Source organism: Mobula hypostoma, chromosome 7 (assembly GCF_963921235.1).
Source record: "Mobula hypostoma chromosome 7, sMobHyp1.1, whole genome shotgun sequence".
Taxonomy (NCBI): Eukaryota; Metazoa; Chordata; class Chondrichthyes; order Myliobatiformes; family Myliobatidae; genus Mobula; species Mobula hypostoma.
Window position 1 is genome coordinate 44,127,432 of NC_086103.1, and position 13,593 is coordinate 44,141,024.

The following is a 13,593-nucleotide window of genomic DNA, read 5'->3' on the forward strand; positions in this document are numbered from 1 at the left end:
TCCTACTACACTCCAGTGGTTTTCCCAAACTATATTATGTTTAGATTTATCAAAAAATTAGAAGTGATATTTTTGATCCTTTGGTTAAATTTGAAGAAACTTGGAAACAATTTATTCAACATTTTCATATGATGTAATTTGACCTTTCCGAATCCTTCTTATTAAGTTAAAATATATGAATAGAGGAGCGGAGTTGACGACATTACTGAACGAGTTTGATTTAAGATATTGGTCTAGCCCTGTTTTGTTCAGTTTTCTTTTTTGGGTTTAGTATTTAGTTCTTTTTTTTCTTTTTTAGGGGGTGTTTCTTTGTATTTTTGTCAAATTATTTCTTCTTTTCTTTATGATTAATTACATTGTGAGTTTGGAAGTCTATTATACCTGTGTTATCTGAAATCTTTTCTGTATATATTTATTAACAATAAGATTATTCCAATCTCTTTGTATTGTGACAAGAATACACATAGATTAAGATGTAGCTGTCCTGTGCTGGCAACGGTGGGATCAGCAGTTGGTCTGCCACTTGTCTTCAGGAGAGAGAGAGATAAGGAAAACAATGGAGCAGCATTTGGAGATGTTAATGAAGGAAGGAGAGCTGGCAAGAGTGGCTCCCCCTTTGAACCCTGAACTGTTTGAAGTGATGGACAGGCGATACCCCAGCAAGGGGATAAAAAGGGACAGGTTCGCTAAGGCAGGACACACACGACACTACGAGGTAACGAGACCCTGGAAGCGGTACGTCTCTCACAAGTCGGTGGGAAGTACCGGGCCATAAACGCACAGGGTGGAAAGGCACGATCGGCGGGAACCTGGTGTGTGTCCACCCTTGCCTGGGTGCCAGGTTCAGCCCAGGGAAACGATTGTATCTGGAAACGGAGGGGTCACGGTCGGTGACCTCAGATGACATCACAAAGGACTCGTCCGAAAGCTGACTGCGAAGGTCTGTCTGGAAGCCTTGAATATTCATTCGTTTTGCTCTCTCTCTCCTTCCCCCCCACTGTCCATCGCCACGGCAGCGATTACTGCGAACTGAACTGAACTAACTTGAACTGAACTTTGTGTCACTTTGAAACTGGTCATTTACCCCTAGACAACGATAGAGCTTGATTAATCCTGTTATCTTAATTCTGTGTACATGTATGTTTATCATTGCTGAACTAAGATTCATTATCCTTTTGATTAGAGTACTGTGTTGCTTGTTTCTTTAATAAAACTTTCTTAGTTCTAGTAATCCAGACTCCAACTGAGTGATCCATTTCTGCTGGTTTGGCAACCCAGTTACGGGGTACGTAACATAAGTGGGGTTCTCGTCCGCGATTTTGAAAGCTAAATTTGGGACGGAGTAAATTGATTGAGTCAAAATTCCCGAAAGAAAGAAAAGACAAACAGCAGAAATGGAGGCTGAGGAATTTATAAAGGCGCCGACCTTGGAGGCATTAGAGGATGCCAGGAAATCGGAATTGGTAGCTGTGGCCAAACTGTTGAATCTTGCTAAGGGGAAGTCGACAATGGTGAGAGAGGAGATACACAGAGCTATCGTAGAGCACTATGAATCTAAAGGTGTGTTTCCCCAAGGTGAGCTGGGGGTGGTGTCTACTGAAAAACCTGCTGGAGACGCGGTACAGGTGCAGCTTGAAAAACTGAGACTCGAGCACGAGTTCCAGGTAAGGCAGCTGGAGCGAGAAGAGAAAGAGAGGGACAGACAGTTGGAGCGAGAAGAGAAGGAGAGAGAGTTAGAAAGGCAAGAGAGAGAGAGGCAGTTGGAGCGAGAAGAGAGGTAGTTGGAGAAACAGAGGGAAAGGGAATTCAAGCTGGAGAAGTTAAGGATAAAGGCAGAGCAGGGGCCCATGCCGAACCAAGGTGGAGGGTTCCGGGCGACCCAGGAGGTTAGGCTGGCTCCCCCATTTGATGATACCGACGTGGATTGGTACTTTCTCCATTTCGAAAAAGTTGCTACAAGTCAAGACTGGCTGAGGCATAAGTGGGCTGTTTTGCTTCAGAGTGTACTGAAAGGGAAAGCCCAATAAGCTTACTCAGCTTTGTCCGCGGAAGATGCCCAGAGGTACGAGGTGGTGAAAGAGGCCATCCTCAGGATTTATGAGTTGGTCCCGGAGGCATACCGGCAGAGGTTCCGGAATGCGAGGAAGCAGTGGGACCGCACGTATTTAGAGTTTGCCCGTGAGATGCAGACATATTGTGAGTGTTGGTGTGCCTCGAAGGGGGTAGAGTGGGATTATGACAGACTACTACAGCTGATCCTGATTGAGCAGTTTAAAGGTTGTATCCCTGAGGGTATGAGACCCTACCTAGATGAGAAAGAGGCAGCCACGTTAGCCGCAACTGCTAAGTTAGCGGATGAGTATGCGTTGACGCATAAAATGAAGTTTGCCCCAAGTAAAGGCTACCAGAAGGGTAGTCAGGACAGCTGGAAGAGTCCGCCGGATAAGTCAGAAAGTAAGCCGGGGACTAGTGAGAAGGATAAGGTAGACCGGGAGCAGTCTGGTAGGAAGTCTCGTGCGGTCGTCTGTTATAATTGCGGGAAAGTCGGACACTTTGCATCCAGGTGCTTTGCCCCAAAGAAGGAGACGGGAAAATGAAAAACGGCGATTTTGACTGGCTGTATCGAGCTGGTAAACGAACCGCTAGGGAAGGACAGGTCTGCCAAAGTTCAGGAAGGGCGCGAGAAGTTTATCTCAGCCGGATTGGTGTCAGTGAAGGAGGGGTTAAAACCAGTTCCAGTGCGGATCTGGAGAGACACGGGAGCGTGTCAGTCACTAATACTGAAGAGTGTATTAGAGTTTAGCTCCGAGACCCAGACTGGGGAGGTAAAGGTCAAAGGTATTGGAGAAGGGACAGAGACAGTCCCTTTGCACCAGGTACACTTACAAAGCAACCTGGTCTCTGGACTAGTCACGATCGGGGTGAGGTCCGAATTACCGATGAAAGGCGTGGAAGTCTTGCTCGGTAATGACGTTGCCGGAGGAATCGTGTTCCCAGCTGTGAGATTGACAGGTCAGCCTGCCAGCATTGAGGCCCCGCGCATGGACTCACAGGTTCATCACGAGACTGCGGTAGTAAATTTAGCTGAGACGTTTCTGCCAGCCTTGTATGAGAAGGGGGTAGAAAGTGAAAAGAAGGAGTGTAGTGAGGCAAGAGGTGGTGAGGGAGCTGGGACAGACGTAGCATTAGCCAGGAAAGAATTTGTGCAGACGCAGGAGCGAGACAAGGAGCTGATGGTTTTGGCAGAGACAGCTCTCTCTGACACAGACTTGACAAGGGAACTAGTAGGCTATTGTGTGGAGGAGGAAGTGCTAAGGAAGAAAGGGAAACCAAGTACCATTCCCGCAGATGAGGAATGGGGGGTGGTGCAAAAGAGTTATGGGGATGAGGTTTTTAACCTGGCCCACAAGGTACCCCTCGGTGGACATTTTGCGGTGCTGGAGGAAACAGTTGGTGGAATCATGAAAGAGGTTTACCGGCTGCCCAGGGGGAAGGATGTTATTGATTATGACCGACGCGAAATGAGACGGTCACAGGCTTTTGATATGCTAACAAACATAGTCGGAGTTATTGCGGAAATCAATGAAGCTAGGGTCCCCCTGATAAGAGAAAAAAACCATTTTGAAAAGATGAGTATGGTATCGACCAGATGGGAGAAGGCTATTGTTTTGGCCAGGTCTGCTGATAAGGTCTCTCCCTTAATCCCCGAACAAAGCGACTCTTTAGGAGAAGTAATTAAACGACTCGCACACGTGTGTTTGATTGTCCCGAGGCGATGCAAAGAACTGGGACGTTGGGGGGTGCTTGTTACACTAGGTCAGCCTAGCGAGCAACAATCATATAGAATGAGTAATTCAGTGACGAAAGGCCTGACGAACACAGAGGTGTGTATTGGCAATTTAATATGGCTGTCTGAAGCCAGCTTGATAGTGAACCTTGAAAAAAATGAGTTCGGCCACACGAAGGTCACTTACCTGGGAATTGTGGTGACACAGGGGCAGCTGGCAGCGATGCAAGCTACAGTGCAGGCTATCTCTGACATCCCAACCCCGACAGACAAGAGGGCCCTCAGAGGGCTCTTGGAGATGGTGGGGTACTGTAGGGAGTTTTGCAATAACTCTGCGGTCACTACTCCTCCCCCTCCTACTAAGCCCTTGCGAGAGAAAACTAAGTCGGAATGGAACGACCCTTGTCATTATGGTCCGGGACAAAACCAAATGAGAGGTTACATTGATCGCAATTCATCAGTGTTTTTGGCCACTATGAAGTTTGCTAAATTGGAGCCTGGTCTAAGGGATTATTAATAACACATATAAAAGGAACAGAAAATGTGATGGCTGACTGTCTGCCAGGTGTTGACAACTTCAAATTCACTGTATTAGCCAAATAGCTGATAACGATGTATATTTGTGTGTGTATCAAATAATGTATTCATATTTGTAATTTTTATCCCCGGTAAAAATCGTTAAAGGGGGGAAGTGTGACAAGAATACACATAGATTAAGATGTAGCTGTCCTGTGCTGGCAACGGTGGGATCAGCAGTTGGTCTGCCACCTGTCTTCAGGAGAGAGAGAGATAATGAAAACAATGGAGCAGCATTTGGAGATGTTAATGAAGGAAGGAGAGCTGGCAAGAGCGGCTCCCCCTTTGAACCCTGAACTGTTTGAAGTGATGGACAGGCGATACCCCAGCAGGGGGATAAAAAGGGACAGGTTCGCTAAGGCAGGACACACACGACACCCAAGGTAACAAGACCCTGGAAGCGGTGCGCCTCCCACAAGTCGGTGGGAAGTACCGGGCCATAAACGCACAGGGTGGAAAGGCACGATCGGCGGGAACCTGGTGTGTATCCACCCTTGCCTGGGTGCCAGGTTCAGTGCAGGGAAACGATCGTATCTGGAAACGGAGGGGTTACGGTCGGTGACCTCAGATGACATCACAAAGGACTCGCCCGAAAGCTGACTGCAAAGGTCTGTGTGGAAGCCTTGAATATTCATTCGTTTTGCTCTCTCTCTCCTTCCCCCCAACTGTCCATCGCCATGGCAGCGATTACTGCGAACTGAACTGAACTTTGAGTTACTTTGAAACTAGTCATTTACCTCTAGACAACGATAGAGCTTGATTAATCCTGTTATCTTAATTCTGTGTACATGTATGTTTATCATTGCTGAACTGTTGCATTCATTATCCTTTTGATTAGAGTACTGTGTTGCTTGTTTCTTTAATAAAACTTTCTTAGTTCTAGTAATCCAGACTCCAACTGAGTTATCCATTTCTGCTGGTTTGACAACCCAGTTACGGGGACGTAACAGTATCAACATTGTTATTTTGTTTATAATTTTAGAAAAATTAATAAAAAGATTTAAAAAGAAAGAAAGTTTTATATTCTTCTGTAAGTTCACCTCTTGCCCTCCTTTGATCCAGAGAAATTAGTCCCAAACTGTCCAGTCTCTCCTGATAACTCAAGTCCTCCTTGTGAAACCTTTCTGCACCCACTCTAACTTAATCATATACTTCCTATTTTTTGGTAATCAGAATTGCTCATACACCAAGTGCAGTCTTCCTAACGTCCTTGAGAGCTGTCATATGGCATCCCAATACTTGTACTCAGTGCACAACCTTCTTCTCTTACTTGTCTACCCATGTCACCACTTTCAATGAATGCATAGGTCCCTCAGTTGTCCTGAACACTCTTCACACATAAGTTGTGCTATGCCACAAATCAGACTGGTAGAGCTTGACTCCACACTCTCCAGAGCAAATACATTGTGATTGGAAAAAGATAGAAAATTGCATGCAATATTCAAGGTCTGGTCTCAACAAGGTCCTGCACAATTGTAGAAAGAACTGGTAAATACCATAGAGCTTCATAAAATGTATTTTGTAATCTTTCAAGTGTTTTCTGCTGGCTTGGCTATTAATGAAAACACAACAGCACTTCAAAATTTGATTAGCTGGTAAAAAGATCAAATCTCAAGGGTTTGATCTCCAAAACATCTATAATTACAGAGCATGGATCTCATGTGCAAATATACTTTGGCAAAAAGAGAAGGGTCCTGCACTCAGATGTGTAGCACATTGTGTAACGTCTTCTATATAGCAACACCAGGGATTTATGAAGAATCAAATTCAAAGCAACCTCTTCTAGAAATTTGAATGGTTTTGCAGTAGCACTTAACAGAGGTGCTTTGAGCAGAATTCTTGTATCCAAAGCATGCAAGACTGAGGCAGAATTATAAATCTCTACTGACAGATACTATATCTTTCTCTCTCACACACACACTCTCTTTCTCTCTCTCACTCTCTTTCTTAGTGACCCAACTGTCTTAAGATGAGAAGCTGATACACTAGGGATCAGTGAGAAGAAATGGTGAGTGGAATCTGATTCCTTTTCAGAGGTTGTTTGTTTCAGGCCTTGCTCTTTGATTGATGGATTGAGCTAAGGAGAACATGGCATAGACACTACTCCTTGATGGATTGACCTTCTTAGTAGAACTAAAACTACTTAATTTAAAAATAATCTTTGCAGCTTTTCAGCAGAAGATTTGAGACAACAACCATTAAGTTCCCAAGACCTTGTTTACTGCCAGTACTGACTGACATAATTTGTTCATTTTGTGTGCAATTTGTGTATTGATGTACATAATAGGAAGAGACTAGAAAACTACCTGTAAAAAAAAATCGGAGATTTTTGAAAACCACCATAATGCTAGCCATATCTTATGATGTTACCTATTATACATAAAATTAAAGTGGAAGGATGAATCAGACAACATTTTAAAAGCATTGTCAACCACTGTTTTGGAAGCCAAATGTTTTATGTCCCATTTTTGGTTTTGAACAAAATACATGCATTAAGTAATTGCACAGAATATAGGAACATGATTAAATTTACCTATAGCTGTGACTTAACTGAATTATTATTTTTCTGCTTCAGAGAACATCTCCCAAAATGGGTATCTGAATTTGATATTCTGCCCAGAATAGTCACTGTCTAGGTTATAGCAAATCTTACTACTGGAACAGATGCAAGGTACCAGGCTGCATCTGTATGTAGCTGTCAGGCCAACAGACAATGGAATTCTCCTCTACTTCCAGCATTTTTGCTTAGCTGTTCCAGGTAATTCAAGAAAAAAAATAAGTGTTGGTTTAGATAAATGTGTTAAGAGTTCTCTTGTATAACAACTGATCTTTCCGTAATTTCAGCTTCCAATCTGTATGTTTGAATTAGGGCTAGCCTATGACATGAGAGCATACAAGTTTATTTTTTTTCCTGCAAAGGACAATATTTGTATTTATGCACTTTTGAAGGTGATGAATCTGAGTAGGTTTAATTAAAAGTGATATGTAACATAAAAAACACATAAAACTGAGACTCAATCAAGGAGGTCATGACTGGGGGAGCACAACAAAACAGCTGTGCGGCTTTTTGTTGAGACATTGTGCTGCCAGTATCTGATTTATCTACCACTTTGGAAACAACATTTTTAAATCATGCTGGCAGGTGAGCAAAGCTTGATGCTGCCAAAAAAAAAGCAGTGAGCTAATGAGCTGATAATCCGTTTTTCAGTCATATTGGTTGAGGAATCAATGTTTATCAGAAGATCAAAGCAAAGTCCCTTGGCTGCTTTTTGACATAGTGCCAAAAATCTTCTACATTTACTTCAGAGGTCAGGGAGACATCGTTTGTTGATCCTGGTACAGATGGTGGTAGGATCATGTCCTCATGATTAATAGGTTGTAGAGCAAATGTCAATCATAACAAATCTCAAGGCTTCTCTGATTGGTCCAGGCTGTGAAACCATTCCTGGGAATGCCAAAGCTCTCTTCAGTTAGACTGTGGATGGTAGTGTGCGTTTATTTTTAAATCCATGTTTCCTATATGTGAATGGGGTGGGCACTGGAGTCAACAGTCTCACCAGTGGAGGAAATATCTTGCCTCCTTATACTCATATGGTCAAGATGTTAGGTGGCAAATGTTTCCTCCAGTAGTGTGGCTGTGACTCCAGTATCCATCCCACACATGGATGATACAGAGCACAGCACCAATGATCTATAGTGTTTGTTGCATCACCTACCACATTGGGAAGAACAGTGATATGTGTAAAGTTGTTGGTAAACAGAGTGGGCAGGTTATGATCTGAGTTGGTACGTACCACTAATTAGATACAAGCTTTGCCAAATAGAAGCTTTACAATTCACCAGCACCATTTATTATACTTAAACAACCGAACACAAACTTAACAGCAGCAAGCATCTGACACTTCTGCAAATTAGAAGGATATTGCCATTCATGGTGCCCAAGTATAGGTATATATAGTCAAGAACGGCTGGATTAACTCATCTTTTACAAAGCAACAGTAAAAGAAGATGACACTTTAAATCAAATAACAAAATGTTCTTCAAATTACCACCAAAGCTTCACTTCCAATATTTTATTAAGCACCTGGTTAATGAGCTGAGCATAAACACTACCGAGAAATAATTCCTTTACTGCAGTCTTATTTTTTTTTAAAGAGAGTATACAGCATGATTAAAGTAAGTGAGCAAAGATGAAATTCTATTGATTTTTTTTCCAAAAATATTTGTTCCTTTTTGAAAACCACAACTTTGCACACTCTCGGTTCCTGATGTTTGTAAAAGTGAAATATTGGCATCAGGAAGAAAAGCCATTGCAAAATGCTTTCGTTGAAGTTAATTTATCAGTCACTCCAAGCCATGGAGAATCCCATTAAATTTCTGTCTTAAAACTAGAGGTTTTCTTTGGCAAGTGATTTTGGTGTATATTCAGCTTCCCTATACACCAGCTGAGATTCTTGATTGGCCTTTATGAAGGCTACACTAAAGTTGAAACATTTTTGATTTTTTTGTATAAATTGTCAGACACCAACATTCTCATGTATGGATCAAATACTAAGACACAGTAACTGGAGTTTGCTTCCATTGTTATGTATTTGCTGAGAATCAAACTGCCATTTCCACATCGTCTAATTCCCACATCATTACCCGAGGTTCGTATAATTCCCTTCCCAGTGAGTTTAATGCATTCTAAGCACGTTTTGAACAGTAGGGTTTGGTACGTTACCAGTCACCTAGACAGGCTTCAATGCACTTGAACTGACGTAATTACAGATGTAAGTTTAGCTTCTGGAAACTAAACTCACAGAAACCATCTGTCCTTAGATTCAACACAAATCAGCTGGTGAGGATATCTGCATACATTTTCTGCCTGCTTCAATCTGAGGTTCCGACTTGCTCTAAGAAAACCACTATCATCCTGTAACTAAGGAAAACAAAGTAATGTGGCTTCAGGACTGTTGCTCAGTGAAGTGCTTCAAGAAACTGGTCATATCACACATTAACTCTAGCCTCCCAGACACCGGGATCCATCAGTAGACCCTCACTAATCAAGAACCTAGCCACCTCCCTTTAAATATAACCAATGAAGTGGCCTCTATAACCATCAATTACACAGATTCACCACCCTCTAGCTAAAGAAATTCCTCTTCATTACTATTCTTAAGGGACATCTTTTTTATTCTGAGGTTGTGCCCTCTGGTCCTAAACTCCTGCAGTTTATGAAATATCCTCCCCACGTCCACTCCATCTAACCCTTTCATTATTCGACATGTTTCAATAATATCCTCCCTCGTTCTTCTAAATTCCGATGAGCACAGGCCAGAGCCATCAAGTGCTCCTCATGTATTAAACCTTCCATTCCCAGGATCACTCTTGTGAACCTCTCTAGACTCTCTCCAATGCTAGCACATCCTAACTTAGATAAGGGGCCCAAAACTTCTCACAATTCTCCAAGTGTGGTCTGACTATTGCCTTATAAAACATCAGCCTCCTTTCTTTTAAATTCTAGTTCTCAGGAACGTTCTTGACTTCAGAACAGGAGGCAGTGCACATGTTCCTATCCCCTCAATGACGCTGAGCTTGAGAGGTTCCTAGGAAAGAAAATTACCAATATGCCTTCCTGGTTCAACCACGCACAAATAATCTCAGCAATGCCTTTTCTTCTTCCGGAGGCTAAAATAAATTTAGCATGTCCCTATCAACCCTTATCAATTTTTATCGATTCACCAGAGAAAGCATCTCACCTGGATGAGCACAGTTGGTAGGTATGGCAAGTTCAAGATCAAGCTTACTGTCATCTGACCGTACATACAAGAAAATGAAACAGCTTCCCTCCAGACCACAGTACACCTACAAACATACTGTAAACCACACACAGCACATTAAACAGAACATTACCACAAATACATTCATGAAATATAATTCAAAATACATGTGAGGTGCTCAGCACAGGTAAACAGTAAACAGCTTGCTCTCCTAGTGATGAGACCTCAGTGGTGGCAGGGTAATTCATTAGTCTCAGAGTGTGGTAAACCATATATATGTTGTAACTGGGTTAACTGTCCAGACATGCCCCTCTGCTGACTGCCCCTGTGGCTCCTCCCACAGATTCCTGTATAAAGGTGATTTCGCCTTGCCCCTCCCTCTCAGTCCGGGGGCAGACACTCACCATGGAGGTCGTATTGTACAGGGAATAAAAGCCTTTCGGTATTTACCCTACTTCAGTCTTTTGGAGTTATTGATGGTGCTTCACAGAGCCTAAAGGAAGAAGCTGTTACCCAGTCTGGCCGTCCTGGTCCTGGTTACCTGTACCTCCTTCCTGACAGTTGTAGGTGAGATTGTCGCAACTGCTCTGTCAGAGTTGATAATACTATTCAGCTGGCTAAGCAACTGGATGAATTCGCTCTGACAGGAAACCAGGAAGTAAGTTTTATTCATTATGTAGACTGCCACACAAAGTTTGCAAAATGCACGTTTGAATAATAACTCTAGGAGATGAACTATCATAAATATTTAATTAAAAGTGTAAAATTTTAAACTCTAATATTTTAAAAACACTCATTTAAGAAACATGTAACACACGTTAAAATACAATTATGGCTCACAATGCTTTAAAAAGTCACTAACCTAATGTAATTGAGTACAGATTTTTAGTGTATTTTAGAATGGGATTAGTTAGAAATAAAAGCTAAATTCATGTTCCTTCAACAATTTTCAACCAGTGAAGACTGCGAAGAGTACAACCTGTGAAAGTATGTTTCACATTACATAGAGGGAGGCCCTGTAAGTAAGCATTTTCCAGTCTCAGAAGCTCTACCTTGATTCCTTCACTGGAATCCTGCTCACAAAGCAGCCTCTACTTCCTTGGAAGTTTGGGAAGGTTCAGAATGACATCTAAAACTTTGACAAGCTTCCATAGATATGTAGTGGTATATTGACTGGCTGCATCACAGCCTGGTAGGAAACACCAATGCCTTTGAACAGAAAATTGTACAAAAAGTAGTAGATTTGGCTTGGTACATCACAGGTAAAGCCTTCCTAACCATTGAGCACATCTACATGAGTTGATGTTGTAGGAAGGCAGCATCCATCATCAGAGATCCCCACCACCCAGGTCATGCTCTCCTCTAGCTGCTGCCATAAGGTAGAAGGTACAAGAGTCTCAGGCCTCACACCACCAGGTTCAAGAACAGTTACTGCCTCTCAACCATCGGGTTCTTGAAGAAAAGGGGATAACTAAACTCTGCTTAACTTGCCCCATCATTGAAGTGTTCTCACAACCAATGATCTCACTTTCAAGCACTCTTTATCTAATTATCTCACGTTCTGCTTATTTATTGCTATTTATTTATAGATCAATTTGCACAGTTTGTTGTCTTCTGCGCTCTGGTTGATCTTTCATTGATCCTGTTATAGTTACTATTTTATAGATTTGCTGAGTATGTCCACGGGAAAATTAATCTCAGGCTTGTATATGGTGATACATATATACTATGATAATAAATTTACTTTGAACTTTGAAATCCTTCAGGTTCTCTGCATGAATGCATATACATGGTGCTGATTCATGCACCCATGCTAAGTTTGTCAATTACATCAACTTTACCTCCAACTTCCTCCCTGCCCTTAAAATCATTTGGTCCACTTCTGACACATCTTTCCCCTTTCTCAATCTCTCTGTCTCCATCTCTGGAGACAAACTGTCAAACAACATCCTTTATAACTCCAGGGGTGGCGTTACATTGTTTGTGTAAGATGAGGGAATTCTGGGAGACCTACATCCTCCGAGGTAACCACATCTGCACCAGGCTTCAGCTCCTCAGAGAACATGTCGAAGAGTTGGAGCTGCAGCTTGATGACCTTTATCTCATACAGAAGACTAAGGAAGTAAGAGCTAGGACCTACAGGGAGGTAATCACCCCTCGGCTGCAGGAGGCAGTGTTAGGGCGTATTCTAGAGTTACGGTATATAGCAAATATTGAGTTCAACAGCAGCCATTTTTCAGATTTCAATGTGGATTGCAGATTGAATTTAAAACTCCACTCAGAACAATGGGTATCCTGGAGCTGCAGGCTAGTGTCAATCACAAACAAAGAAACATTTCACTTGGACTCAGATGCCTGCATAGAGGCCGAGAGTCAGTGGGGATTAACATTCACTTTGGGTATTTGGAGTGTGGGTGTGAGGAAGGAGGTGTCTGAAAGCCATATGTAATTCAAAGGAAGTACTGTAGGTAACTACAGAATTGACCTGTCATTACCTTGATCTTCAGCGTGTAACAATGACATGTAGTATTGGATTGAGTAGGCCTCTTCCTCCAAGGAGTCTCAATATGATACCTGTTGCTCATTTTTGCTGAATACAACACTTCTATACCCACTAGCTTCACTTTCTCTCCAGTGATTTTGTTCATGTTACTACAATTGGAGGTTATCCCATCATATGGCCAACGAACTCAGCAATCTAAGTGGATGAGCATTTTTAAAACTGGCACTCACACTTTGGGCTGGTGACAAAGGGATCACTAAGTGTCACAAACACAGCAGGTATATAAAAGTAAGTGTGTGTGTGTGTGTGTGTGTGTACACGCGTGTGTGTTTATGGGCCAGTGAGGTAGACCAGAGGAGGGGGAAGAGAATTTTTTTAAGTAGCTGCAGTGGATGGAGCTGCTGTGATGTCAGAGAGAACTTGCTTTGTGTCTCAGTAACTACGGCACGTAGCAAGGAACTGCTAGAATAGACATGAGAGGGTAAAGGAGATGATTTGTTTCAGCTGCGACCTCTCGGGCCATGGTTGGAGGCAGAATCACTCAGCGAAGCAGGCAGAATCCACAGCAGCACCCTCTCTTTCGGATTTGACTGCTGACCAGATTATACAGTTGGCGAGGTCAGACAGATGGCTGACGGCTGCCTCTATTGCCAATGGTGGTCATCCATGGATGTACACAAGAGGTTTATCGGAGGCCAGCAATGTGAAATGTTAGTGGACACGAAGTCATCAATATCGATAACTGTTCTACCCTTGCCCATGACTGGAGAGGTGAATTATATTACCTGTGCAGGAGATGAAACAATGAGGGCAGAGAGAAATCAGCCTCGGGTTTTAGAGATCGAAGGAGTGCATGCTTCTTGGAGATTTTTGGTTGTGCCCAAAAGGTACTATCTAAGGGATAGGCACACACAGTAAGGGAGGTGCTATCATAGACTCAGGAAAAGGAGAAATAATATGGACAG